Source organism: Condylura cristata, unplaced genomic scaffold (genome assembly GCF_000260355.1).
Source record: "Condylura cristata isolate star-nosed mole 26May11 unplaced genomic scaffold, ConCri1.0 scaffold00038, whole genome shotgun sequence".
Lineage (NCBI taxonomy): Eukaryota > Metazoa > Chordata > Mammalia > Eulipotyphla > Talpidae > Condylura > Condylura cristata.
This window is the reverse complement of record NW_004567139.1, coordinates 2,473,759-2,497,583: the sequence shown is the minus strand read 5'-3', so window position 1 is coordinate 2,497,583 and position 23,825 is coordinate 2,473,759. Positions and strand designations below refer to the sequence as shown.

The window sequence follows — 23,825 nt, the reverse complement described above, 5'->3', positions numbered from 1 at the left end:
CCCCCCCACCCCCCACCCCCGTGGGGAGACAGCTGCATGCAGAGAGCAGTGTTCTCCCTTAGAAAGAAGGGCTCTGCTCTCTTCAAAAGGCAGGCGATCACTTGGGCCTTAGCTGGGGGAGCTAGTTAGGGTTAGGCTGTCTTGCCAGAGTTGAAAGTATAGCCCCAGATGCTAGCAGACATGACTGGATGTTTGTGTTGGCCTCTGTCCCGAGTTCGTTTGTCTTCTTTCTTCGTGTTCCCCATTTCTCCCTCTCTCTCCTCCTCACGACCTCTTTTTCTCTGTTGCTCAGCTTGTTCACTTACTAGACAGCTCAGCTTTTGATGCACATTCTTCTAAGTACCTGCTTTATATTCCAAGTCACAGCTTTTCATTTTTCTCTCTCTAACCACCTGCATTTGGGCTGGTGGAGGGATTTCTATAATAGCCCTCCAGTAGGTAACGGGTAAATTCCATTTTTGAATCTTCCTCTTCCTAAAGCTAATAGGGTTCCCCAAAGTTCCCCTATCCATGCATATGTACACACACGTGCGTAGATAACTGAACTGTTACTGAATATTGACAGTACGGAGCTGCTGATGGGCTTATTTTCTCCCTTCTGGTGTTTCCTTCTCTCAAATAAAATTTATGCACCAAAGAAACTTACAGGTCATATCCAGGTAAGGATATAAACCCTGAAAATGTTCAAAATGTTTTGTCATACTGATACTTGGTTAAAATGGATGTTAATGGCAAATATTTAAGGAAAGAAGCTGTGATCCTGGTTGTTCTCCGGAACCAAAATGCGTGAAAGTAGTCATTTATTCAGACAATAGAGAATGATGGGGACTGGGGTGAGCTGCGAGTATAGATCCTGTCAAGGTCATCAGCCACAGCCGCTCAGTGCCAGCTGACCTCTGCCATGCATGAAAGACTCCATGCTGCCAGATCTTCTGGTTCTTCCAGAGAAGCCAAAATAATCAGATTTTTAAATATTCTATTTGTTTTAATGTTGCCCAGTAATTAAAACTTCCGAGTCTGTGTAGGACAGACACACATCATGTCTTTAGACACAGATGAAACTCTACAGTGGATGCAGAGAGATAGGGGAGTCAGGGTGAGGGGGTGGAGAAAGACAAAGGAGGAAGAGAGCCAGAACAAGAAATATTCTGCATACGAGGATTTCCAAAGAGGCCATGTAATATTTAGAGACATTCAAGTGCATGGATGAAAGGCTTGGGGCTGGTTTTAACTACCTATACCAGGCAAAGCTCTTTCTCCTTTTGTTTTTTACTTTCTTGCTTCGTTATCTGCGCCCACCTCCTCCCCACGGCAGACAGGAAGCTGGAGTGTCCCCAAGAGGGCACTCACTGCTTCCTTGTGCCCCAGCCCCAATGTCGTGCCACTTTTGGGGAGTGCTGGATTCTTCTAGAAAGCCTTTCGGAACTGAGTAATGCCAGCATTACTCAGGTCTGTCCCAGGCAGGGAAAGCTCAAAAGAACCTTCCTGAACTTCCTGCCAGAGCATAGGTCATAGCAGTCATTGGGTCCATGCCTAGAACTACCTTAAGGGAGGGATAACTTCGGGGCCTCCCCGGGTTGGCTCTTGGTAACGTTTAGGACTCAGCTTTGCTAATGGAGAAACTTGACCCACTTTTTATGCTTCATTTCCATGGCTTCCTGGTGAGTAACCTTCCTATTTTTCTGGGCAGTGAGTCCAGCTTTTTATAAAGGTCAAAGTTCCAAACTCAAAAAAACAACAGAAATAAATCAGGCCAGAGGGCTAGAGGCCAGGGCAGCCTTCCTCCCCGGAGGCCGGGGACAGACCCTGGTGCCCTGCCAGCCTGACCTGCCCCTGCCAGCCTGCCGTCTCCCAGCCCTGTGCAGTGGAGCGCAGCATCCAGGAAGAGCTGAGGGGACCTGGGGGTTGGGGGGGGCGCAGTCGTCCAAGTCCCTGCCCCAGGGCCTGTGGGAGCTACAGCTTGGCTTTTTCTTAAAACATCTTGGGGCTTGTATTTCCTAAGTTTTATTGGAGTCACATTTGCTCCTGTGCTTAGGGCATCCATTGTAAAACACATTTCAGGGGAGGAGGCAGAAGCTGCTAGATGACAGTGTCAGGAAGATGCTGAGGATTTTACGACAATGGGTGATGCCTTTGCAAGGGAGCACTCCCCCTGGTGTGGACAGGCTCCCTCAGGTTACCAGGTCACCATCATGCTGAGGCTGCAGCCCATGCCCCGCTTCCTCTTCTGGGTCCCCAGCCCGGGCACATCCCTCTCCCGAGGGCTGCAGCTTGGTCCTGTAAGTGCTGTTCTGACGTGCACACGGTCCTCTTCGCCCTTCCCCCCGCCTTCTTTCATAAATCTTCTCCCAGCCTCTGGGAACAGTTTGATTCAGGTGAGCACAGTTTTTAAATTTGAAGTTCAGTGGAGAATTGTGACCGGATGAAACGCGACATGATGGTCCGTTTTAGGGTCCGGGCTCGCTTGCTAGGATGGCTCGTCTGCCCTGGGGGTGACCCTTCCGCACCCACCTGTGGGCACCCTGTGACCTCTAGAAAGTGGTAACTCAGTGTGGCAGGCAAAGCCTTCTGCAGCAGTCCAACGTTGTTCAGGCTGATGAAAGAAAACCCAAGCAAATGAGCATTTACAGCTGTGTCCCGCCTTAGCCTCCATCTGATCATTAGAATTAAAACATTTCAGATTCACTGTTGATCCTAGACTCTTAGCCTACAGAACCATGACTGAGGCCCTTAGGAGCCCAGGAAAACCCCAGGAGGGTTGGAAATGACCTTACTGTGCAAAACACGTCCCTCTAGAGCCGTTCATTTGTCTAAAAGCAAAACAAACCAGAACCTTGACCATGATGTTCACAGACCGCGTGTTTGTCTTCAAATAAAGCACACAGAGTGCCTGATTCTCAGATATAAGTCTGAGAATAAGGTGCCAGTAATGAATAAAGCGAATAGCTCCTCCCGTCTGTGAAGCTGATGCCCCGTACCTGCGGGTGGGCACTGCTTCAGCTCCTCTTGGGAATGAAGCCGAGAGCACACCGAGAAGTGACCATGTTATGTCCCTGTGCCGGCTGGCGAGTCCCCGGCCTGCCAGTGACGGCTGTTCCTCCCCTCCTGGGCCTCTATTCCCCGCGATGTGCTCATGGCTAAGGTCAGGGAGGGGGCCTGTCTTCATTAGAGGTGGTCTGAGGATAGTTGAACCCCTTCTGGCAAATTTTCTGTAAAAACATGCACAGTGTTTTAGGCTTTGCAGCCTCTGTAGCAATGCCTCAGCCAGAGGCTATGTGAGCACATGGCCGTGACTGTGAATGTCGTTTCTGAAACAGGCAGCAGCCCACGCTGGCCCCCTGGACTCTAAAATCCAATCCTGGTTCTGCCATTTATTAACCAATCGCCCTCCTCCCTGCGCCCGTTCCCTGAGAAGCAGCAGTAGTTACTGAGTAGTGTCCAGAGTGAATTAAGTTGTCAATAAAGCTGCTCTAAGGGCAGACTTCTTATGCTTACACAAGCGCTCCCTCTCCGCCACCGTCGTTGTCATCACCATCATGTTTTGCTACAGACAGAGGGTTGTGGAGAGGACCTTTTTGAACCCTCTGGACCTTCCCTAAAAGGCATGAATTTCTGTGCTGAAATCACACTCAGAGGCATGGGCGTGATCATCCTGCTGTCCAGTCTCGCAGTGAAATAGAGCCCTACCCGTGAGAAATTTATCATCTTCTATGACACTGATGCAGAGGGCAAGTGTACCCTCATTTACACTTAGAGGGATTTCTGGAGCACAGTGTTTCTGACAACTGGGAACTCTGTAGCCGTTTGGATCTCTGGACAGAACTTGGTTCGGTCCCTCTTAGACTCAGAAGGGAGCACATCTGAAAGAACTGTGCTCTAAGCCCAGCCAAGATTGAGCCTGTCTGTAAGGATAACCAGCTAATGACTCATGGGCACCGTGGGTTTAGTGCCGCCTCTATTGCCATGATGGTCCCATGTTTCTATGGGAGACACTTCGCTGTTTGGCTCTTACACGAAACCCAGGATCTGGCTCATCGGCGTCTTGAGCTATGCCCAGGAGTTACGCAGGACAGTCAGCTTCCCACCTGGCCATATCTTTCCTCCTCCAAAACAACCCCAGAGGCTGTTCTAGTCACCAGTCATTGCCTTGTTAGAGAGCTTGAGCATCTGGGGGCTGTGTTTATCTTTTACCCGTCACTTGATTCTTCCCCTGAGTTATTTCAGCCAGTCTAAATCCAGAGCCGGGGTTGTCCTAGGGTCAAGAACACTGAAAGGTGTGTAGGGGAAGGTGAGGCTGTTAGAGGTGGCTGGTCCTGGTTCTGCATCCACCGCTTCCTTCCCAGGTCTCCTTCCCTCCTCTCCGACGCCCTCCTCCTCAGATGCACAGCTTCTCTCCTAGATGGGGGCCCTCTTCCCTGGGGATTTATTAAACAAGCTCTTCTTCTGCAGTCCTGCGGTGTGTAGAGATGTTAAGCCAAGGGCCAAGGGCCCCGGCCGTAACCCAGGCTCCCCTCAGCCAGTCGCCCCTGAAGATGACCCAGGAGTCGCTGGACATCATTGCCTTCCTGTTCCCGCTCGCCACCGGGTGAAACCCAAGTGCCCTGTGGTTACTCCAGGGTCGCAGCCACTACTTCCAGCTTGTCCTTTTCAGCCACTCCTGGACTCCTTTCTCCCTGTGGGGTTGCTTGTCTCCTCCGCTTGTTAAGTTATTGGAGATCCTGATATTAAAAAGTCAAGCAGCTTTCCCTTAATGAGGCTGCATTGTTCTGTTCTCCCTGGTGGTCAAGGCTTTTCATCATTTTCATCATTTGTTTTAGATCATTAAGAAGGTGGAACACTCTTAAGAAGCTAAAAACTCCTGGGCCTTTTTTTCCTCTCCTTCTTTCAGTGGTCACTTTTGCCACCCACTGTTATTCCACTCCTGGGAGAGTTCAAATCTAATTAAAAAAAAAAATCGGAGAGCAAAATAGACCATCCAGCGTGGAATTAAAACAGCTGGGAGGTGGCCTGCACTGCACTGGACCGGTTCTGTCATCAGAATAATGGAAAGTGTCTCATTAGAAAGTTAGCAGATGATTGCTGTCCGTGACTCTAGAGTATGAGGGTTCAGGAAAACAAGGGGGGTTTCATTTCAGGGGCAGAGCCCCTTAAGAAGTTTATTCATTCTCTAGAGGGACAGACTTACGAAATCCTGTACAGGGAGGAATTTGAAGAATGTGAAATGCAGCTCTTGGCATATGGTCTGGATACCCTCCTCCCATCCCATCCCTTTCCAGGGAGCCAGTGGGGGGCTGTGGGAAACAGCAGTGTTAACTCACCTCCAGGCCGGTGAATGGCCACAGGCAGCTTCTGCGGATCGTGTAAACCACTTTCCTTGGAGAGATGGTTTTGTATCGTGCTTAAGAGCCTCAGCCCTGGAGCCACACTGCTGGGGTCAAGACCTGCTGTCCTAATTGTCTGAACTTGGGCAAGTCACTCAGTTTTCAGTGTCTAGAAAAAACATGCAATTTGGAGTCAGTAGTCTGGGTTTCTCATACCAGCTCTTCAGTGACTAGTTGGTGAGCAGGCTCTTAAATTCTCTGCTCATTAGTTTCCTTGTTTATGAAAAGGGAATAATAGTAGCTGCTGCTCAGAATGGCCGTCAGCATCATTCAGCTCATTTATACGAGGGGCACTAGTGTGATATGTACAATGGTAGCTACAACTGATTACTGGTCACAGCTGATTAAATGAAATAGACATGACTTACTCGCATGATGTTTAGAAAAAGCATAGCACTGAGACAATATATGTATAGGAGATGCTTCTGAGAGGCAGGAGTATTGCAGAGCGCAGTTTTGAGTTTTTAAAATGTTGGCTGGGAACCATAACCCTAGAATCTGAAACACAGCTTTGATTCTCTGGTCTTGACATCTGAGCAGACGAGCTTCCCGGCCTGCCACTGCTTCAACTCAATTTTCCCCACACAAGAGGCATTGCCAGGTAGTTTGAACTTGAATACCTACCTGATTGGGAGCTTTGGCCCACCTGAGGGGCCTTACCTGCTGATGGCTGACACCCGCCCATGAGCCACCTGTGCTGTGCCCCAGAACCTCACCTTGATGGCCTCCTAGTATTTCTCATTCTCCCCGTGAAAGACCACAATCACCTTTGCCAACTGACTTCACACGTAGCCTTTTCTTCAGATGGTGAGAAATTCTTCTACTCGTTGGGTAGGTCAGCACAGAGGAGCCAAGCCTGTCCACCTCTCATGGTTATGCTGTCAGCTAAATAACCACATGATGCTAAATTCCAGTAAGTAAATAGCTACATTTCCCCTTTCCTTAAACATCCTCTAGAACCAAACTGCCCAGTCCATTAGCCACCAGTGTTTATTGAGTGTTTAAATTCTGGCCAGTTTGAATTGAGATATGCTGTTAGTGTTGATACATCCCAGATTGGAAAGATTCAGTAAAAAGAAAAAAACCTGAAAATAGGAATAATCTATGTTGAATGTATAGGGAAATAATATTTTAGCTATGTTGGGTTAAATATATATTTAATGAATCTAGTATGTGTTAGATACTTTCACATTTATACTAGCATTAAACACAATATTGTTGAAATTAATTTTACCTATTTCTTTTAAGTGGGGTTGCTAGAAAATTTGAGTAACAAATGTGGTTGCTATTGTATTTCGATTGCACAAAGTTCAGTCCAAACCATCCCTACAGATAAAGAAAAGGAGTACGTTACGGGATGGGCACTCAAAGCAAAACCCATGAATTTCTAATAGTGTATTTTTTCCTGGGCTTATAAATCATCTGTTTATCAGAGATCCCCTTATGATTCTGGGTCATAAGCCCAGCTACCTTTTTTTTTTTTTTTTTTTTGCATGACCAATTAACTATCAGCGACAAAATATAATGAACCTGGAATAATATTTGCGTTATCTCGTATTTTAATAATCACATTCCCAGTGATAGTCTCAGAGTTATGAACTCTGTTGAGACTTTCTGGATGGTTGCAGAGGGCGGGGGTCATGGCTCAGAGGGCTCATTCTTCCTTCTAGATACCACGTTGTTTTACTCCTCAGACTAGTGTGTCTCATCCAAGGGCTGAAAGCCTGTGACCTCCATTATTATTTGAGCAGGTATTTTGGAAGCAGGTGACATTTACCTCTCACCGCTAAAATACTTTATTTGAAGGATGCCTGTTTGTTAGAATCTGAAGCTGAGATAGCAGTAGCTCTGTGAAAACCATGTAGGGCGTCACTGTCTTCCCTGTGTCTGTATTTGGGATCATTAAGCAAGCGTTTCAGGACCCAAACCGAAACCAAAAGAAGCCAAATTAAATGATGTTGCTCTGTGGGTTGGTGACACCTGAAGTCTCACTCTGGAGACGCTGCACAACCCTTCGGATCACATATTGGTCTGATTGGTTTAGTCCAGGGAGAGATTTCGAGATTATGTCCGATACTGATGAGTGAATTAACACAGTCCCTCACAAGAGTGAAGGTATTTAAATCAACGTGGATGAAACACTTGCTAGGTTATAGGTGGAACAAACGTGCATTTTTCTGTTTATTGTTGCAATTAGATTTTCCAGAAGCATTCCATTGCCTTTGAAAACTTTATCTAATTCAAACTGCCCCTCTCCAGGTGGAGGGAAATAGCTCATTGGAGACCCTCAGATAAATTGAGGCTATTTGTTGATTTGGTCAGAGTTATCCCTGTTACTATGGAAACCACAGTCCTTCCAGATGACCTCTCGGACACAAAACAGAAATCTGTGTGCCCCGAGGTGGATTCTGCTTTTACCCTGGCCTCTCCACAGCTTACTTAATTACTTTCTAAACTGTGATGTTAAGAGACCAAAAAAATCTATAAAGCGCACGTAGTAGAAACAGGTTTTTACTCTTTGTGTTTCAGCTCTGTCTTAGAAACAAAATCTTAAACTGAAACGGGCAAGGGTTAGTGCTGGAAATCATTTTCAAGCCTTCACTAGCTCAACTGCCAGCAGAGGTCACCACCACCGCCCCACGGAGCCAACCCAGACGCAGCCCTGACAGCAATTTCACGGAATTCTGATGAGTCTGTAGGGAAGGCGGAATGCGTTTCACCTGTGGCATTGGCTGTATGCTTTTCATTTCATTTATCCTATGGAAATGATTTGTTGGGAAACCATAGAAAAAAATAACTTGTACATCCTAGTTGTCTGTTCTGAATTACTAAAAGCCATGTAGCTGTGGCGGCTGCCTTGTGGGTGTTTCTGTTTGAAGAAAAGCACAAGCCTAACACTAAGTGTGAAAAGCAGGGTTCATGTCTCCCCAGGCCCTGGTACCCACAAGGTAGCCACCAAGGGTACTCCCCACCCCCCCCCCACTTTTGACAGGAAGTTGAAAGAGGGATGATATTGCAGAACCAGTGCCCACTGGCACCAGCACGGATGTGGCAATAAGCAGCCGCATTGGCCTCTGTAGCTAGTTCAAGCACCAGTGAAGAAGCTAAAAGGCCTGGAAAAGAGCCCCAAGGAACATGTCCTACAAAGATGTAGGATTCTGAACCCCCTGGGACAGGAAGTGGTGACCCCAGTGCCCCGACCTTGCTCAGGCCTGATGCTCAGTCCAGCGTGGTCAGCCCCTCCTGGGAGTCTCGGCCATCCTAGCCTTTGACTAAGTCGCCACCCACATTTTAACAAGCGCCCCTGGGCTCCTGTGCCCTGGCCATTGGAGAGAAATGTAAGAAGTGTAAGCCTATTCAGAGACTCCTGTGCTTGTTAAGTTGGAGTGCAGATCCCTTCTCATAGCATCCATGTTAAATATTGGGGGTGCTCTTCCCACTACCTGCTTCCATGGGCCATGAGTTCAGAACAGTTTCAGTGTTTTTTAAATGCTTGGGAAAAATGAAAGAAGAGTAATATTGTGATATGTGAAAATTAGCTGAAACTCCAGTTTCATGGTTGCCAAGTAGTCTTATTGACACACCATATTCCTTCTTCCTCTTCTGGTCTGGGGCTGCTTTCGTGCAACATTGCAGAGTTGAGTCTTTGTACAAAGGCTATGTGTGCTCTGGGCCCTTCTACAAAATGTTTGCAAAGCCCTGGATTCTAGTATTGTAACATGGACTAGTAAAATATTGGACCTGGGAGGGAAGTTTCAAATCATCTCTGTTGATAGGAAAACATAAACACGGAAGAGGCTTGGTCAATCATGTTATTAGCAGGACCCACTTCTGTCTGTGACGCTTCACTCTCATTTCCTGTCCCCTCTCAACCCCTTCTCTGTTTTGTCCACACCCCACCCCTCCACACATGCACCTTCCAAGCATCTCCATACCTGCTCTGACTCTACTTCTTCAAACCCTATCCAGACCTTCATATGGTTCTCAGAGTACGGCTGTGACATTTTACGGGGCAAGCTGGAGACTGCTCATGTGCAGGACCCACTTGTGAGAGTTTCCACCTTGATTTTTCCAGAATAAGTCCTTGGGCCCTGCCCTGGAGGCTTGGGATTCTAAGCCTCAAGCCCCATTAGGATTCTGCCTTCCCCCTGGCTTTCCTAGACAGCCCAAAGGAGGAGGTCAGGGCCACACACCCAGGTAAGCCATGGCCTTCCAGGCCAGAGGCCACCCTGGAACCCAGAGCCTGCTCCCCCACACACCTGAGCCTGTTAGTGTATGTGTGATGTAGATGGCAGCTCTCAGAGTTGGACCGGCAACTTCCCACATTTTGTGGTTACAGATGTGGGTCCCTCTGGAAATTTCCAACTGCTCTGTCTTACCTCCACCTGGTGTGAAGAACTATCCTTGGGGAACGAGGGTTCAGGCACAAACCTTATGTCACAAGTACAAACCTTGTCTCATAGGAGCCTGGATGAGCCGTACCTGACCTAAACCCTAAATCAATTCTTTGTCCCAGTGCAGTCTCTCTAAGGCTTGAGAAGACTGTGGCTTGTCTGGCATTGACTTGGCTTTTACGAGGACCACAGAGGCCTCAGAGAATCCAAGATGGCGGCTCCCAAGATGGAGTCTTGCAACTGTGCTCATGGGTGTCCTGCTTTGTTGTTTTGATGATTGGTGTGGGTTTCTGCTCATGGATGAGTTCTTGATGTGCTGGTGGCTGTGGGCCCTCCCCAGCCCATCAGACTCAACCAAGGTGGGTGGGGGGGAGTCATCAAGCGCCCTTAGTCAGGAAGAGCATGTCTTCACACTTAATTGAAAACCAGTAGTTCACATGTTGCAACAGCTTCCTGACATTCAGCATCTTCACTCTGAGCAGAGGTGTTTGCTTCCTCTCCCTCCCAGACCAGCCCACCATGCACAGGCGCTGTCCCTCCTGCCTCTGGCCACTGGGTGCAGGGAGAGTCATGTGGGAGTCAGCTGATTCATCTCATAAACCTTCCCTCTATTATTTTTTTTCTAAAAGACATGTGGGATTGTTTGTCACATTCAAGCATCAAAAAGCTTAGAGTCCTTGTAGGTCTGTGTGAGTCTAAGAATCTCTGCCCAGTGGCTGCGGGAAGCACTGGCATGTAAGTGTCTCTGCCAGAGGGTTGCCACTGCCCTTGTTAAAGCAGGCGACCTGCTGCAGATGGAAGTCAGGGTAGGGCCCCTTAAAGCCAGGACATGTAGTTCCCAAGGTTTCTCTGGTGATCTGGAGCACTCTAGAGTGAGACAGACGTTTGAGCAAAACTTGGGCAACTCTATCAGAAACATGTGGGAGAATCTCAGATTAAATTTCCTCTGAGGTTCTTTTCAACACCAAGATTCCAAGAAGGATGTTTTTTTGTTTTGTTTTGGTTTTTTTTTTTTTGCTATTGTTAATTGCCTTTTATCTCAACATGGATTAAGATCTTCAGCCTAAAATAGAGCACTGGGAATCAAAGCGCCTACTTTGCAAACAATTATAAAATGGATTACAGATTAAAGGACTCTAAGAGGTGATAGGGCACGGTCTAGCCACACCTGTACAAAGGGATAGAAGCCAGGTTAGACGAGTGTCTTGTGTTCCTGGACAAAGCCTTCCAGGTACAAGGTCTAATCTGTCTCTGATCTCCTTTCTGCCCAGGATGTGGGAGAATGTGACCCTCTCAGGCTCTGGAATTTGGACTCAGAATACCGATCTCTTTCAAATTCTCCCAGAATTCGCCCTCTGTATGAACTTGTTGGGTTGATCACATTACTCCTTGCAAAGAATTCTCTGTTGAGATGGTTTTAACTCATGTTTCTCATGTTAGTACTGGAGAAAGTCAAGTTAACCAGTCAGGAATGTTTCTTAGGAGAGACATCAAGTGGTGAAAAGAATGCCTCAAGTACAAAGCTGATTGCATAGCATCCAGGCAACCAGAACTGGGCTCCCCAAATCCCCAGCGAGTTTAGATTTTACCAATAATTTTGGGCACTTCGAGAAACTAAAGAGCCTTCTGAATCATTAGTTTTTTAGTTACAAATAGTTTTAATAGTAAGTGGGATTGGTTTTATTCTAGTGTCTTCAGCAACAGCAAGCTCTGTGCAAAAACGATCAGGTAGTTAGCTGTGCACAGCCTACAGCACCCCATTCCTCCATCATACAGACTGGCCCAAATCAAAGGAAACCCAGAAAAATATGTAGAACTCTTTGATGGATACTGACCAACCACCAGCCATTCCTGGCTGCTAAATGCCAAGGAGGAAGGTAGGTGGTGGGTCTTGGCTCCTGCTGTTTGACACCAGCCCTTCCCCAGTTCAGAGCAGAGAGACACCTGATTCCAGCCTGTCCCAGGCCAGCCCTCCCTCCCTGGCCCTCAGGCTGTGTGGGGGTGACTGTCTCTCCTAGTGCATTGTCTGCATTGCAAAGGGAATGATAGCCTGCTGTGCTTGGGCTTTATTTTGCTGATGATGCTAATTGTTTTCCTGTCTGTCTAGCCTTTCCCCTACTAACCTAGCAGTTTTTCTCCTCCTGTCTTTTCCAGGGATGTCATGCCCGCTACTTAAAGGTAGTTCTTGCTCCACTCTTCCCCCTTTCCTTCCACAAAAACATTCACCCTGTTTTTGTGGCTCCCAAGCCTGAGCTCCCCAGCCATGCTCTCCCCTTTTAAGGATGCACTGTGTGTTCTGGAAACTTGAACCTCCCGCCCACTGGTGTCTTAGCCTGGGGGTGCCCTCCTTGTGGCCATGGCCCTCCAGTGAGGAAAAATGCTCCTGTGTCAATGACCCAAGAGGTATACCAGTTTTCCCCACTCTTCGCATTAGGTTCATTTAAAACTTCCCCCAGGAAATGTTGAACCCTCTTAGCAAAGATTAAAGAGAAGTTCCAGTCTATTTTGAAAGCATCAAATGAACAGAAAGAGTGCATCTTTAACGTGACAACACACTTTCCTTTCTGTGACTATATCTTGCTAGTCACGTATTAAGACTCATTCGCCATTCTCAGGCGTCATCTACATGAGCATGTGCCGTCGGTGGGGGACGCTCACACCCACGTGCGTGCGTGCGTGCGTGCGTGCGTGCCTACGCGCCTACGCAAGATGCGGTGTAATCCGTCATGGGCTGAAATCATCGAATCTTTCCGACCCTCTAATGCCTGGCTTAATACTGCTCGCCGTATTTCATTCTTTCTCATGTTTTAATTTCTCCCCCAGCACACTTAACTGTGGTATCCTAATCAGCCATTCTGACCCCCAACTATCCAGTGGACTCTTGCAACTTGCATGTCTGCTGCTGTCCTTGCTGACACCACGGTGCCCGTGGGGGAGCTGGAAGACGAGGGCCCCGCGGTGCTTGCAAGGTCTCGTGCCGTTTCGGATCAGCTCTCTAAGTGGCTAGTGCACCTTTATGGTGGAACCAACTAGAACACGTGAACATTCAAATGCTTGCCTGAAGTTAGACTCTACCTATGTAACACTTTTTAAGACAGTGTCCTGGAGACATCTCACAATACCTTTAAAGTTTACCATCTCTAGGACTTATCTGTAACACTACAGCTGTGTCCCTCTAAAGGGTCACCGGAGATCAGTGACCCAGAATCATTGGAAGTGGGGAAGGCACAATAATTCCTTGAGGCTCCCAAATCCTACAGAGTGTGGTGACTGTCGAGGCAGAAACTACAGAGTGTCGTTGTTTGTGTGGCGGCAAGCCAGGTGGCATAGGGTGTTGTTCCACTTGGAGGAGCCTCCGACGACATAGGTGGCTCTGGAATACACCTTCCCGGTGAGAAAAAGCCTAGCGCAGCCGCAGTGAGCAACGCCTCTGGCCACCCCAGGCCGCAAGACAGCGCTACTCACCAACAAACACCTGTCCTGGTGGCCCGGGATCTGGGGGGAGCCCGCCTCCTGTGACGTGGGTCTTGGGTCCTGGCTGTGACCCAAGCGACGTGTGCCCACGTGGCGTGAATGCCTGGCAGTGTGGCCCTGTCTTTGTTAGGGTGCTGGGAAGTGTTGTTCGGGGGGGGGGGGGATAATTCACATGTAGTCATATGTAGTCACAAAATGGAGGGAAAGCGGGCGGAAGCTCAGGTGTGGCTGGAAGGGAAATACCGACAGGGAGAGAAGAGGGGCGCAAGGGAGGGCAAGCCTTTACCCCCTGGCGAGAGAGCTGGGGCTTCTCCGCACCCGGGAGAGGACCATCCGTGCTCCCCAGCCCGCCCTCCCCGCACAGGCTCCTCAACACCACAGCACAGACGGCCAGGGGTGTAGTGGTTCCTGTCCCAGCCACACCTGCGTCTGTGGCCTGGAGGCCACTTGACTCTCTTACCTCAGTTTCTCCATCTCTGTAGTGAGGATGCTGAAATGCCAGCAGCAGGGGCTGTTGGGAGGATGAGCCAAGTAGACATCAGAAGTGCGTGGCCCCGAGCCCCGCTCAGAGGCTGGCTGGGGGCTCAGAGGCTGGCTGGGGGCTCAGAGGCTGGCTGCCCTTATTCCCAGCCGTCCCCCACACTTCCCACCCAGCTGTCAGAAATCAGGGCATTTCCCCAGCAGAACTGTCAGGTGCACTTCAGAAGCCCAAGTGAAAGCAAAGCTTTGCTCACCTTCTGAGTGCCAGGAAGAGGAGATCTAGGTGTGTGTTATGAACAAGAGCCCATGAAAGTGGCGGAAAAGTGTCCCTTGGGCCTTTCCAGCCTCCCCTTGCAAGGCTCTTCCCTGTGCCTTTGCTCCACCAGGGCCCCTCTCTGCCCACTTTCTTGAGGGGGACACTCTCCCCAGAGGCTCCGGCCCTGCCACGGGGAGGTGCCGTGGGGAGGAGGCTCCCCATGGGCCGAGGCTGGGGCTGGAGTCCAGTCCACAGGTAAAGAAGCTGAGCCTTGAGAACCATCGCTGGTATTCCAGGCGCGTGGGGAGGCCTTGATTCCCTTGTTCTGCACAATTTCCAGCCACTTAACACCCCTCTGGGTGTTCACGCTTCCCTGGGAACCCACTGACTGCCGCAGGGGTCCAGAGAACAGCCCAGAGAGTGCAGCTGCCTCCAGCCTGGAAGCAGGTGTCCCATTGAGCTGTAATTAGGTCCCTGGAATTTCAGAACTGGTGCAGCTTGAAAACGCTTGGGGAGACTAGGATAAAATGAATGATTCTGGAAATGTCGTGCTAAGTTGAATTGCAGCCAGTCCCCTTTCAAAAGGCATGCTGCTGTCAATTAGACATTTTGTAAAAAGCCGAGACTGAGTGATTGAGCAAACGGGATCCGCACGAGGGACACGGCCTTTCTCGTGGGCTTCCTCTACCTGCCTGTGGGTGCAGCGTGGAGCCCCTTGGGTTGGGTCCCTGAGGGCGGCGGCCGCATGGCCATGCGCAGAAATGTCTGCAGCTTCCCCGGGGGTCTGAGCCTTATTGCCAGTTATGACTTGGCTGGCTTTATTATTATTATTATTATTGACTTCAGGAGCTGCCGTTTTGTAATTATTTAACTCCAATTGAATTTCCTCAGGGGTAGCTTTTCCCTTGAATTCTGCCCCCACGTGACTGTCATCCTTTCTCATTATTCCCTAGATTGTTCTGTGTTTCTGCCTTTGCAATAAACACAGTGGTTCTCTCAGGTCACTGCAGGGCCCTGAAGCCCTCCCTGCCTCCCTGTCCCCCTTCTCACAACTGTGACCTGCCGAGTCGAGACCCTCCACCCGTGATGGGTTTGGGGAGGGACACAGGGGACCCAGAGAGGTCCAGACCCAGTGTAGTTTTCTGTTGGGTGGAGACCGTAAAGCATATCCTGGCATCCGTCTACATTCTGCTGGCATTTTGCAAAGGCCCGGCTCTTGCTTTAGAGACTTGAGACCTCTTCTGTACAGGGTAGCCCAGAAATATAGCCGCGTCTCAGGTTGCCCTTTGCAGCATTTATAGGAACTTTAACCTTGTAGGTCAGACTTGTGAACCCTGAGGCCCTATCTGCAGTCTGTCCAGAACATAAATACCACAAGAGGGCAGTCAAGATTTACAAATAAAAGACTCCAGGAAAACCTCCACGGAGAAGACAGCGAGGAACTGTGGGTGCGTCTTGTGTGATGGACGATGGGCGTGAAGACAGGGGGTGGGGGGGTGAGTAGCCCACTTGCTGCTCTCGGGTGCTCCTTGCATCACGGGCCCTGAGAAAGCAAGTTATGAGGGTAGTGGAGCAGGCCTGTGACCCCTCGAGGGGCCAGCAAGGCACAGGGCGGGCTCTCTGTCAATTCGGGCAGATGGGTGAGGGAGCATCCTGGCCTTTTCCCGGCTTTCACGCTTTTTCTACTCCAGCTATTGTGGGGCAAGCCCGCAGGCTGGCAAGGCAGGGAGCGGGGCACCTGGAGGCTGGCAGGTGCCAGCCCCCAGCAAATCTTTACTCTTTCTCGGCATTCTCCCACAGCCAGTCCACCATAGTCGTCTCTACTGCCCTTACAGCGTCAGCCAGCGGGCTCAGCTGTGCCCACTTACACATGCCCACCCTGTGCCCGCTTGCGCATGCCCACCCCATCCCCCAGGTGTCCACAGTAAGACGCGTGCCTGGAGCCCACGCTCCTGAGTACCTACCGCCTTAGCACAATCAAGGCCCGCATGCCTGCCCCACAGTCATCGACCCTACCCTCGTGCCGTCCGGTTTTTTGCTGAGAGCTCTCTTCCCACGTCACATCTATTCCCTTTTATAGTGTCTGAGAAAGATTCCCCACTTCTCAGCAGTTACCGGGTATCCACTTGCTGTGAGTTCTTTCCCAGCTGACTTAAAAGCTGGGGTGGTGGTCACCCCAACTGGGAGTGTTCCTCGTCGGAAAAGGACGTAGGTTTCCCAAAAATGACCGGGTACGCAAAATACTTTAAGCTGTAGCGCCCCACAGTGGGGCCGACTCACTCGGCCCTTCCTCCAAGGTCGCCCTAGAGGAGTGCATGCCGTCAGCAAACTCCGGAGAGAGAGATGGCGCCCCGCAGAAGAGCAAACTTGGGCAGGTGCTCGGTCCCGGATGCCCACCCAGATCCATGGTGCAGCCTTCCGGGGCCTGCCAGGCAGGCGGGACAGAGAACCACAGAGTAGCCTAAACCCATGTCAGCAATCACTGGGCAAGTCTGGAAGGTGGGGGTGTGGGGGCCAGGGGCAGGCGGACCACCCACCCCTGAGCCCCCAGAGGTGTCCACACTCGGCTCAGAAGGAGCCCAGTCTTGTGTTGCCCGTGTTGGGCAAAGCACTGATATGCCACCAGCCCCACAAGGCTCCCTCCAGTGTGGCTCAGTTGCCATGGCAACAGAAGTCTGCAGGCTCCCTGTGCCTTTGCTTCAACAGTGGATATATCCACGCAAACATATCTCCGTAAGAAAGTGGCTGAATGTGATTTCCTGTCAGTTTTTCTGCTTGGGTGAAGTGTTTCCGCTCACCCCTTTGTTGGGCTGTGAAACTTCACTGTAGGAGCGCGTGGGAGAAGCTGCGCGTGAGTCTGAGGTTAATTGTTGCTGGTCTGATAGGTTAACAAGGAGAGGTGGACGCTTTATTTAAATCTAACTGCAAATGAGGATGGATGGCTTGAGCCCATGCAGGGCGCGGGGCAGAGGCAGGCCCGCTACAGCCCACTGGCCAAACTCAGCGGCTGCCTGCTTTTCGGAATAAGGTCTTGTTGGATCACAGCACGCCCATTCATTCACGGGCTTTCAATATTTGCCTTGCAAAGCTCAAAATGTTTCCTGTCTGACCCTTTACGAAAAAATTGCCCACTCTTGATACAGGAGGGTGAGCAGTGAATTTGAAGACCAGTGAGTGTTCTGGATGCAGAGCCCTGGAGAGGAAATTGATTTTGGCACATCTCTGAGGATGCTGGCGGTCTTGATTAGCTCATCTCCAAGTTCTGTGCAAATACTCACAGCTCTTCGCCCCCGGGCTACTGGTAGGGATTATCCCAGGCAGGGACTCCACACACAGGAGTAATCCTGTATGGGGTGGCCTAGGGTTCTGTTCCAGGGGCCGGTGTAGAGGACAGGGGTGTCCCCTGACTCCTCTCCCAGTGACACCATGACCCAGCTCTGTAGCTGCAGGAAACGGAGTTAGATCTTAGCCCCTGCACCAGCATCCCTGCCTGGGAGGGTCAGCCCTTCCCAAGGACCCCTGTCTGGCCGTGAGTCTCTGGTCCAGAGCATCCCCACAGCTACCAGCCCAAGAACAAGTGCTGTGCCCCTGGGACTCCCGTCTCCAGGAGAAACCCAAGCTGGCAGGTGTGAGCCTGCTGTCTGGGGGACCCACCCTGCCCTGGCTCCAGATGCTGGTGGGTTGTGCAGCCCAGAAACTGCAGTCAGAGAACGTGAAGTGCCTTGGGGGTTAACTACAAAAAAATTGCTGTTCAAACTCTCTGTACAAATGATGTTCCCCTCCAAGTCCATTCTCCCTATTGTGAAAGTAAAGGTTTGGCAGCTGACTCTAAAGCGCATACATGAAAGAAAGTCTGAAAAAGAAGTATTATTAGAAATTCCAACCATGCATTCAGCACATGATATAACAGGGCACTCTGGGCCCACCCCCCCCCACCCCCCACTGTCCTCTCTCTCCGTGGTCAGATGAAAATGCATTTGCAGTGACCATCCGTCCCTCTTACCCTAGCCACCGCCCACCGGGAATCCATCCTGGGAAGGTCGGGATATGCATAGAGCTAGGTGGGACTACGTAAGTGTTATTGGAGACTGAACATTAGAAACACTTGTTGTCTCATGCTGGGGGGACGGTTGGATTGGAAGGGGCCACCCAGTGTGGCGTCCCCAAAATCACGCAGCAGGTGAAGCTTCTCAAAGTCCACATCGTACAAAGGGGCAAAGCAGGCTGGAAACAGTGTGCTTGACTGTGGATGTCAAGTAAGACAGATGAAGAGAAAGGATCAGCATAGCCAGCAAGATGTTGAGGATGAGTAACGCTAGGTGATAAAATTAGGAATGTTCATTTTTTACTCTGACTTTTCCGTCCCTATTCAGTTTGCTAAAAATGAATAGATATTCCTTTTAGAACAGGAAGCGGCATTGTTGTAGAAATTATTTCAAAGCCATAATTCTGTCTTCAAAAAAATGTTCCATTAGAATTGCCTCAACTACACGTTCGTTCCTTCATTCTAAAATATTTGAGGGCTACGTGCCTCGGGCCTTGGTGGATACGCCAGGGAGCAGAGCAGAAGAGGAGAACAGCAGGGAGAGAAGGACGTGGTGGGCGGCGAGAAGGCTGCAGTGGGCACAGGCAGGTCGAGGCCGCAGGTGAGCGCGTCCCTCCAGCGAGGCGGGAGAGCGCCTGTACCCCCTGGGTCAGGGGAAGCAGAGTGCGGAGCCTGCGGGCGACCAGATGCTGGGCATGTTCCAGAAGATGAAAAATTACTTAGCGAGACGGCAGCAGGCATTTTATTTACTCTGGCTGTGCGGCCCAGGAGGCTGTCATGCCCATTAAGTAGCATCAGTCCAATGTGTTGCCCGGCTACTGAGCAGGAGATGATTGATGTGCTGGGCTAATGGCAGCGTTGAGAACACCCTCCCGGCTCCTTTGTCCTTCCTTCTCCGAAACCACTCCATCTCTCTGAACTGAGGTCCCGTGGGTGTGGGGACGCGTCACCTCCAGGTGAGCTGGGGTGCCCCGCGAGGTCTGGGCCGTAGAAAACGCAGCCGTTCCCATGTGGCACCCACAGCCCTTCAGGCTCGTGTTGGCCGGCGGCACAGATTGACCCTACCCAGGGGCCACCTCACCCAAAGAAAACCCATGCGAGAAATCGCACTATTTCTTGACACCTATAGTTGGTCTTTTTCTGGCCCTGGAGTCTTCAAGTAGAAAGAACCTTCGATTGCTGCTGGGTTCCTCGCTGCCCTTGGCAATTGTCTGTCATCAGTGTGCTCGTTGTCCTCTGGTGTGATGGGAGAGACGGTTCTTGGGAACACGTGCCCAGGTAGCAGAGAGCAGTTGGGTGTGCTGGCGATGTCGCTGGCGTCTGGGTTCGCTTCCGAGGGTCACCCGTGGCTGTGTTACAGCTGGCAGTTGGGGTACGCGTCCCACACGCCACCCAGGACGGCCACATTCAGAACCCGGGCATCGCAGGCATCGGGCTGCTCACTGGACTCCGTGGTCCTGTCAGTCAGCAGTGGGCAGATCCCAGCGGAAATGGCCCGGCCTGGTGGAAACAGCAGCCCTGCCAGTCCCATCCCTCGAGTGCCCGGCACTGGGCACAGCGTCCACACAGGTTTAACTTGAAAACTCCCAAAGAGTGAGCTGAATGCGGAGAGCTTCTCAGGCTCAGCTGGGCCACACAGGGCCACGCTTCAGCCCCGACCTGCCAGACTTGGGGTTTGTGGTGCGGTGCCTCCCTGCACGTTTGGGGGGCCCTTTACATTGCGTGTACCTTCCAGCGCAGCGAACTGCAGTGACTTTCCAGGAATGTTATCAGCTGTACAAGATGACACTTGTGTCTTCCGTTAGCATACTGGGGGGAGGAGGGGGAACACTTCCTTCCTCCCTATGTGCCCCTCAAGGTAGAGCCTGATGCCAGGCCTGGGCTGATGCCAGTGTGCCGTCTTTCAAGGAACCTGAAAATCCTGGCTGGACTCCGAATTTTTAATCAGAGCCAAAAAAAAAGCCACGCTGTTTGAGTATAGTTTTTAAAAATAGTATGCTAAGATTTCAGCATCTACAGTCTCTGTTCTGTTTGCGACACTACATACTTGGTTTCCAGTTTTATTCTCTTTGTTCAACACTTGGTGCAATTTTAATGTTAAGGCCTTTTCCTGCACAGCCCCTGAAGGGCCTACACATAGTGCTGGAAACGGGGTGAGCAGCTGGAGCAGAGCCCCATTTCCTCTCCTGCCTTACCAGGAGGGGATGACACATGGAAGCCCCCAGGATGTGCCTCAGACTCCCCACGGGTCACAAGCTCCTGGCTGTGGCTGGACACGTGTGTGTGGCTTTGGGGGTTTCTGGCCTGAGTCAACCAGGCGGAACCCGGGCCCAGGCAACCCCACGGCTGCCCACAGTCTGAAAACAGGAGGCGCCAGGGACATGCAAACCGCGTCTCTTTCCTGGGGCAAAGGAAGGAAGATAGGGTAAAGCGTGCCTCGCCAGGTGCTGCATTGGGGGGGGCGCTTTTGCAAAAGACTCCTCCTTTCACCTCCAGCAGAGTTCAGGGACACAGAGGTCCTGCTCCCACCCTACTACAGGTGAGGAACCTGTGGCTCAGAGAGGCAGTGTAACCTGCCCAGAGTCGCACAGCAAATGAGAAAAGCCCAAGGTCTGGTCATGGGATTCCCTGTCCAGGGTTCTTTCTGCAGGGTTCTTGTCTACTGATGTTATAGGACATTTTAAGATTACAGAAGATGGAGAAAATCGCAGGAACTGTTGACCCTGAAAGAAACATTTGAACCTAGTGAACATTCTGTCTTGGAAACATCTCAAACCTGAGTCACTTGAATGATTTAAGGGAATCAAGTGAGGGGCTCATTAAAATGTGCATTCTGGCTCAGTAGATCTGGGGTGTGGCCAAAGAGTGCCGTTCTGATGAGCCTCCAGTGATGCCAGAGGGGGTTCCATGGACCACACTTTGAGTAGCAGGGTCAGAGGCCACAGTCCCTTGGCACTGCAAGTTCTCCGCAGCAAGGCTGCGGGGGTGTGTGTGTGCGCACACGCGCGTGAGAACTCAGTGCCAGGACCCCACGAGGCCCTCCTGAGAAAAAAGGTGACTGGGAAGACACCATGGGAGAGACCAAGCCCAGCGCACATGGGTGAAAGGCCGGAGGCGAACCGGAGTTCGTGGCCCCCGCTCTCTGCTCTCGGAGTCGGAGCTGGGAGGCTCCGTGCACTGACTGCATGGCTGCGGGGAGGAAGTGGGGTGGGCTGCAGGGTCTGGGGTGATCAGTCAGGAGCCCTGCCAGGGGACTGAGAGGCGCTCTCACCAGGGTGCCACTCTCTGCTCTCCTCCCCTGGACGGCCAGTCCTGCCCCTCGGCCTGAGGGCCCCTCGGCCTGAGGGCTGGCTTCCGTTTGCTCACACGCCCCCGGGCGCTGCCTGTGCCTGGCTGTGTTTGCTTTGCTAGAGTAAAGGACATCAGCGCCTTCTCTCACGCCTCCCCGGGCTTTCGGAAATCTGTGCAGTTAGGCGCTTTCGGAAATCTGTGCAGTTAGGCTGTCGGCTTCAGCTTTATCCCTAGACATATATTGATTTTATTTGCACTGCTGGTGAAGTCTGAATTTCTTTCGTGACAACCAGAGTTATGTCAACAATACCAGAGCCGGCTAGGGCAGGTCTTTAGCTCTTGCTGGAAAACCAGTGGCCAAAAGCCCACGTAAGACTCAAAAGAAAGAAACTCTCGGCTCAGGGCTTCTTGTCGATGCCTCGTCAGGGCTCCCAGCCCCGGTCTCTGGCAGGCGGGAGGGTTCCTGGCCCCGCTTACCAGCGCAGTGTCTTGGGGGAGAGGGGGAGCGGGGCCTCTGTGTGGCCCATCCCCCCAGGACAGGGAGCCTGTCTCTGGCTCTCTGGCAGTCCGAGCATGACCAGCTCAGACTAGGATCATCCCCTGCACACAGCCTCGGGCAACCCTGACCCCAGTTTGAGGTCACGTCCACCCCCAGCCGCAAGGGGATTATACTGCTTACGGCCTGTCTCCACATTTGCTCCATCCCAGCACTTGGAGGGGTGAACATGCCCTTCCAAATGAATGGGCCAAGGAAAAATGAACAACTGGGCCTTTAGTGAGCATGCAGTACTCACCTAGGGGTGCGGTTCGGTCCAGCCTTCCAGCCTTGTGAGAAAGACAGATGAGGAGTCCAGAAGAAAGTACATGTGCTTTCCTGCATGTGGCCCTAGAAGCCAGGTCTGCACAGGTTTTGAGAACAAGGAGTTACTTGGCAAAGGCTCCTGAGGGGCCTGGGGTAATGGGCGGTAGCCCAGGGGAGGCGGAAGGCAGCTGAGGTGTGTTAGTTACTCCCCGTTTGGGGAAACAGCGGGTGTGACTGGGTGGGGCTGCAGCCTGGCCCCCTGGCTGGCTCTGCAGAGGAGGCTGGAACAGATCCCAGAGAGCCCCGGGGCACCAGGGCTGCAGAGCCGAAGGCCCTGGAATGGGACGAGGCACTGGCAGTGCCTGCCACAGGTTGCAACTCCAGCATGGAACGGGCAGCAGGAAGAATGAGCTCGGTGCCTGTCTGGACTTTGTGGATCTGAAGCAAGAACCAGGGTGGGGACCAGCAGGGAGGCTGGCAGGGCTAGGGCAGAGCCGGGGCGGAAGGCAGAGCAGAGCCTGGAGCCCAGCCAGCCCCCCATTCAGGGTCGGCACCCCACTTGTCCTCTCTCCTGCCCCGTGGGAGGCCGTGGGCCAGCGCAGGCCAGGGGCGCAGGGGACCGTATTCCCCTGCAAGTAATACACAAAAGGAGGCGTGGAGAAACGGAAGCCCCTGTTGGGCCCACCGAGGGGCTGCCTCCTCCAGAGAGGTAGGGAGGGCCCTGAAAAGAGGGTGTTGCCAGGTGTCATCGGGAGCCGTTTTGCAGGACCTGTGATGGACTCATAGCATGTGGCTGCAAGAGGCATGAAACAAACATACCGTAAATGTGTACTGACAAGCTGCCTCCCGGGCCCACCGCCAGGGGGACGAGCAGGGAGGCTTTGGGAAGAGGGTTCTTCTGAAGAAATGCAGATAAGGGCCCTCCCTGGCGGCACAACGGGTTAGGACGCAGCACTGCAAGCTGGCAGCCCCCTCAGTGAGAGTTCGATCCCCAACCTCGGAGCTGACCCACATGGCGCCGCAGACCTCTCCTGTCTCACCCATTGCTCCCCTCAGAAGAGCACTTTGTTGATTCTCCTTCCCACTCTGACTCTGCTAAATAAATCTTTAAAAATAAAAGAAAGAAACAAACGCAGATAAGCAGACGGAGCTGGGGGCCAGGCAGCCTGGTGTAGAGACCCAGAAGCGGTGCCGGCCCCTCAAGCTCCCTCCTGGGTGACTGCTGCCTTCCCTGCGCTCAGGCCCCCAGAACACAGATGCGGGGGTCCACTGGCTGTCTCCTCGATTTCATTATTTGATTGACTCTAGTGGAGCGAGGGGCTTGGCCAGGCCCTCTGAGCTTTGAAGAACCTGCAATTTTCTGCTTTGCAAACGCCACGTTCTGTCCTTGCTATGCCGCTGCAGCCCTGCAGAGGGCAGCAGAGACGTTGGGGAGGCCAGCTCTGCAGGGAAACGTTTAAGAAAGGTGCGCCGGTCATTGGAGGGGCAGGGAGACCCAGGGCTCTCATTTCCTGTATGGCTTGGGCAGTGGTGGGGCGGGGGTCCCCTCTCCCCCTCTGGGCCAGCCCTGAGACAGTGCATGCAGCCAGGGCCGCCCACGGCCACTCCTCCCTCTGTTCTCCCAGCCCCAAGAACTCAGCTCTGCTCTTGGCTAAAATGACAAGGAGGGACTCTGGCAGCCGGCCTGGCGGGCAGCGGGGCC

The 23,825-nt window shown here is 51.8% G+C and overlaps 1 protein-coding gene across 1 annotated transcript in view; it reads left to right on the top strand.

The window, feature by feature from the left end:
* The window catches only part of PRKCA (protein kinase C, alpha), a 329,134-nt gene that overhangs the window by 261,552 nt on the left and 43,757 nt on the right, over positions 1-23,825 (top strand). The window lies entirely within an intron of this gene.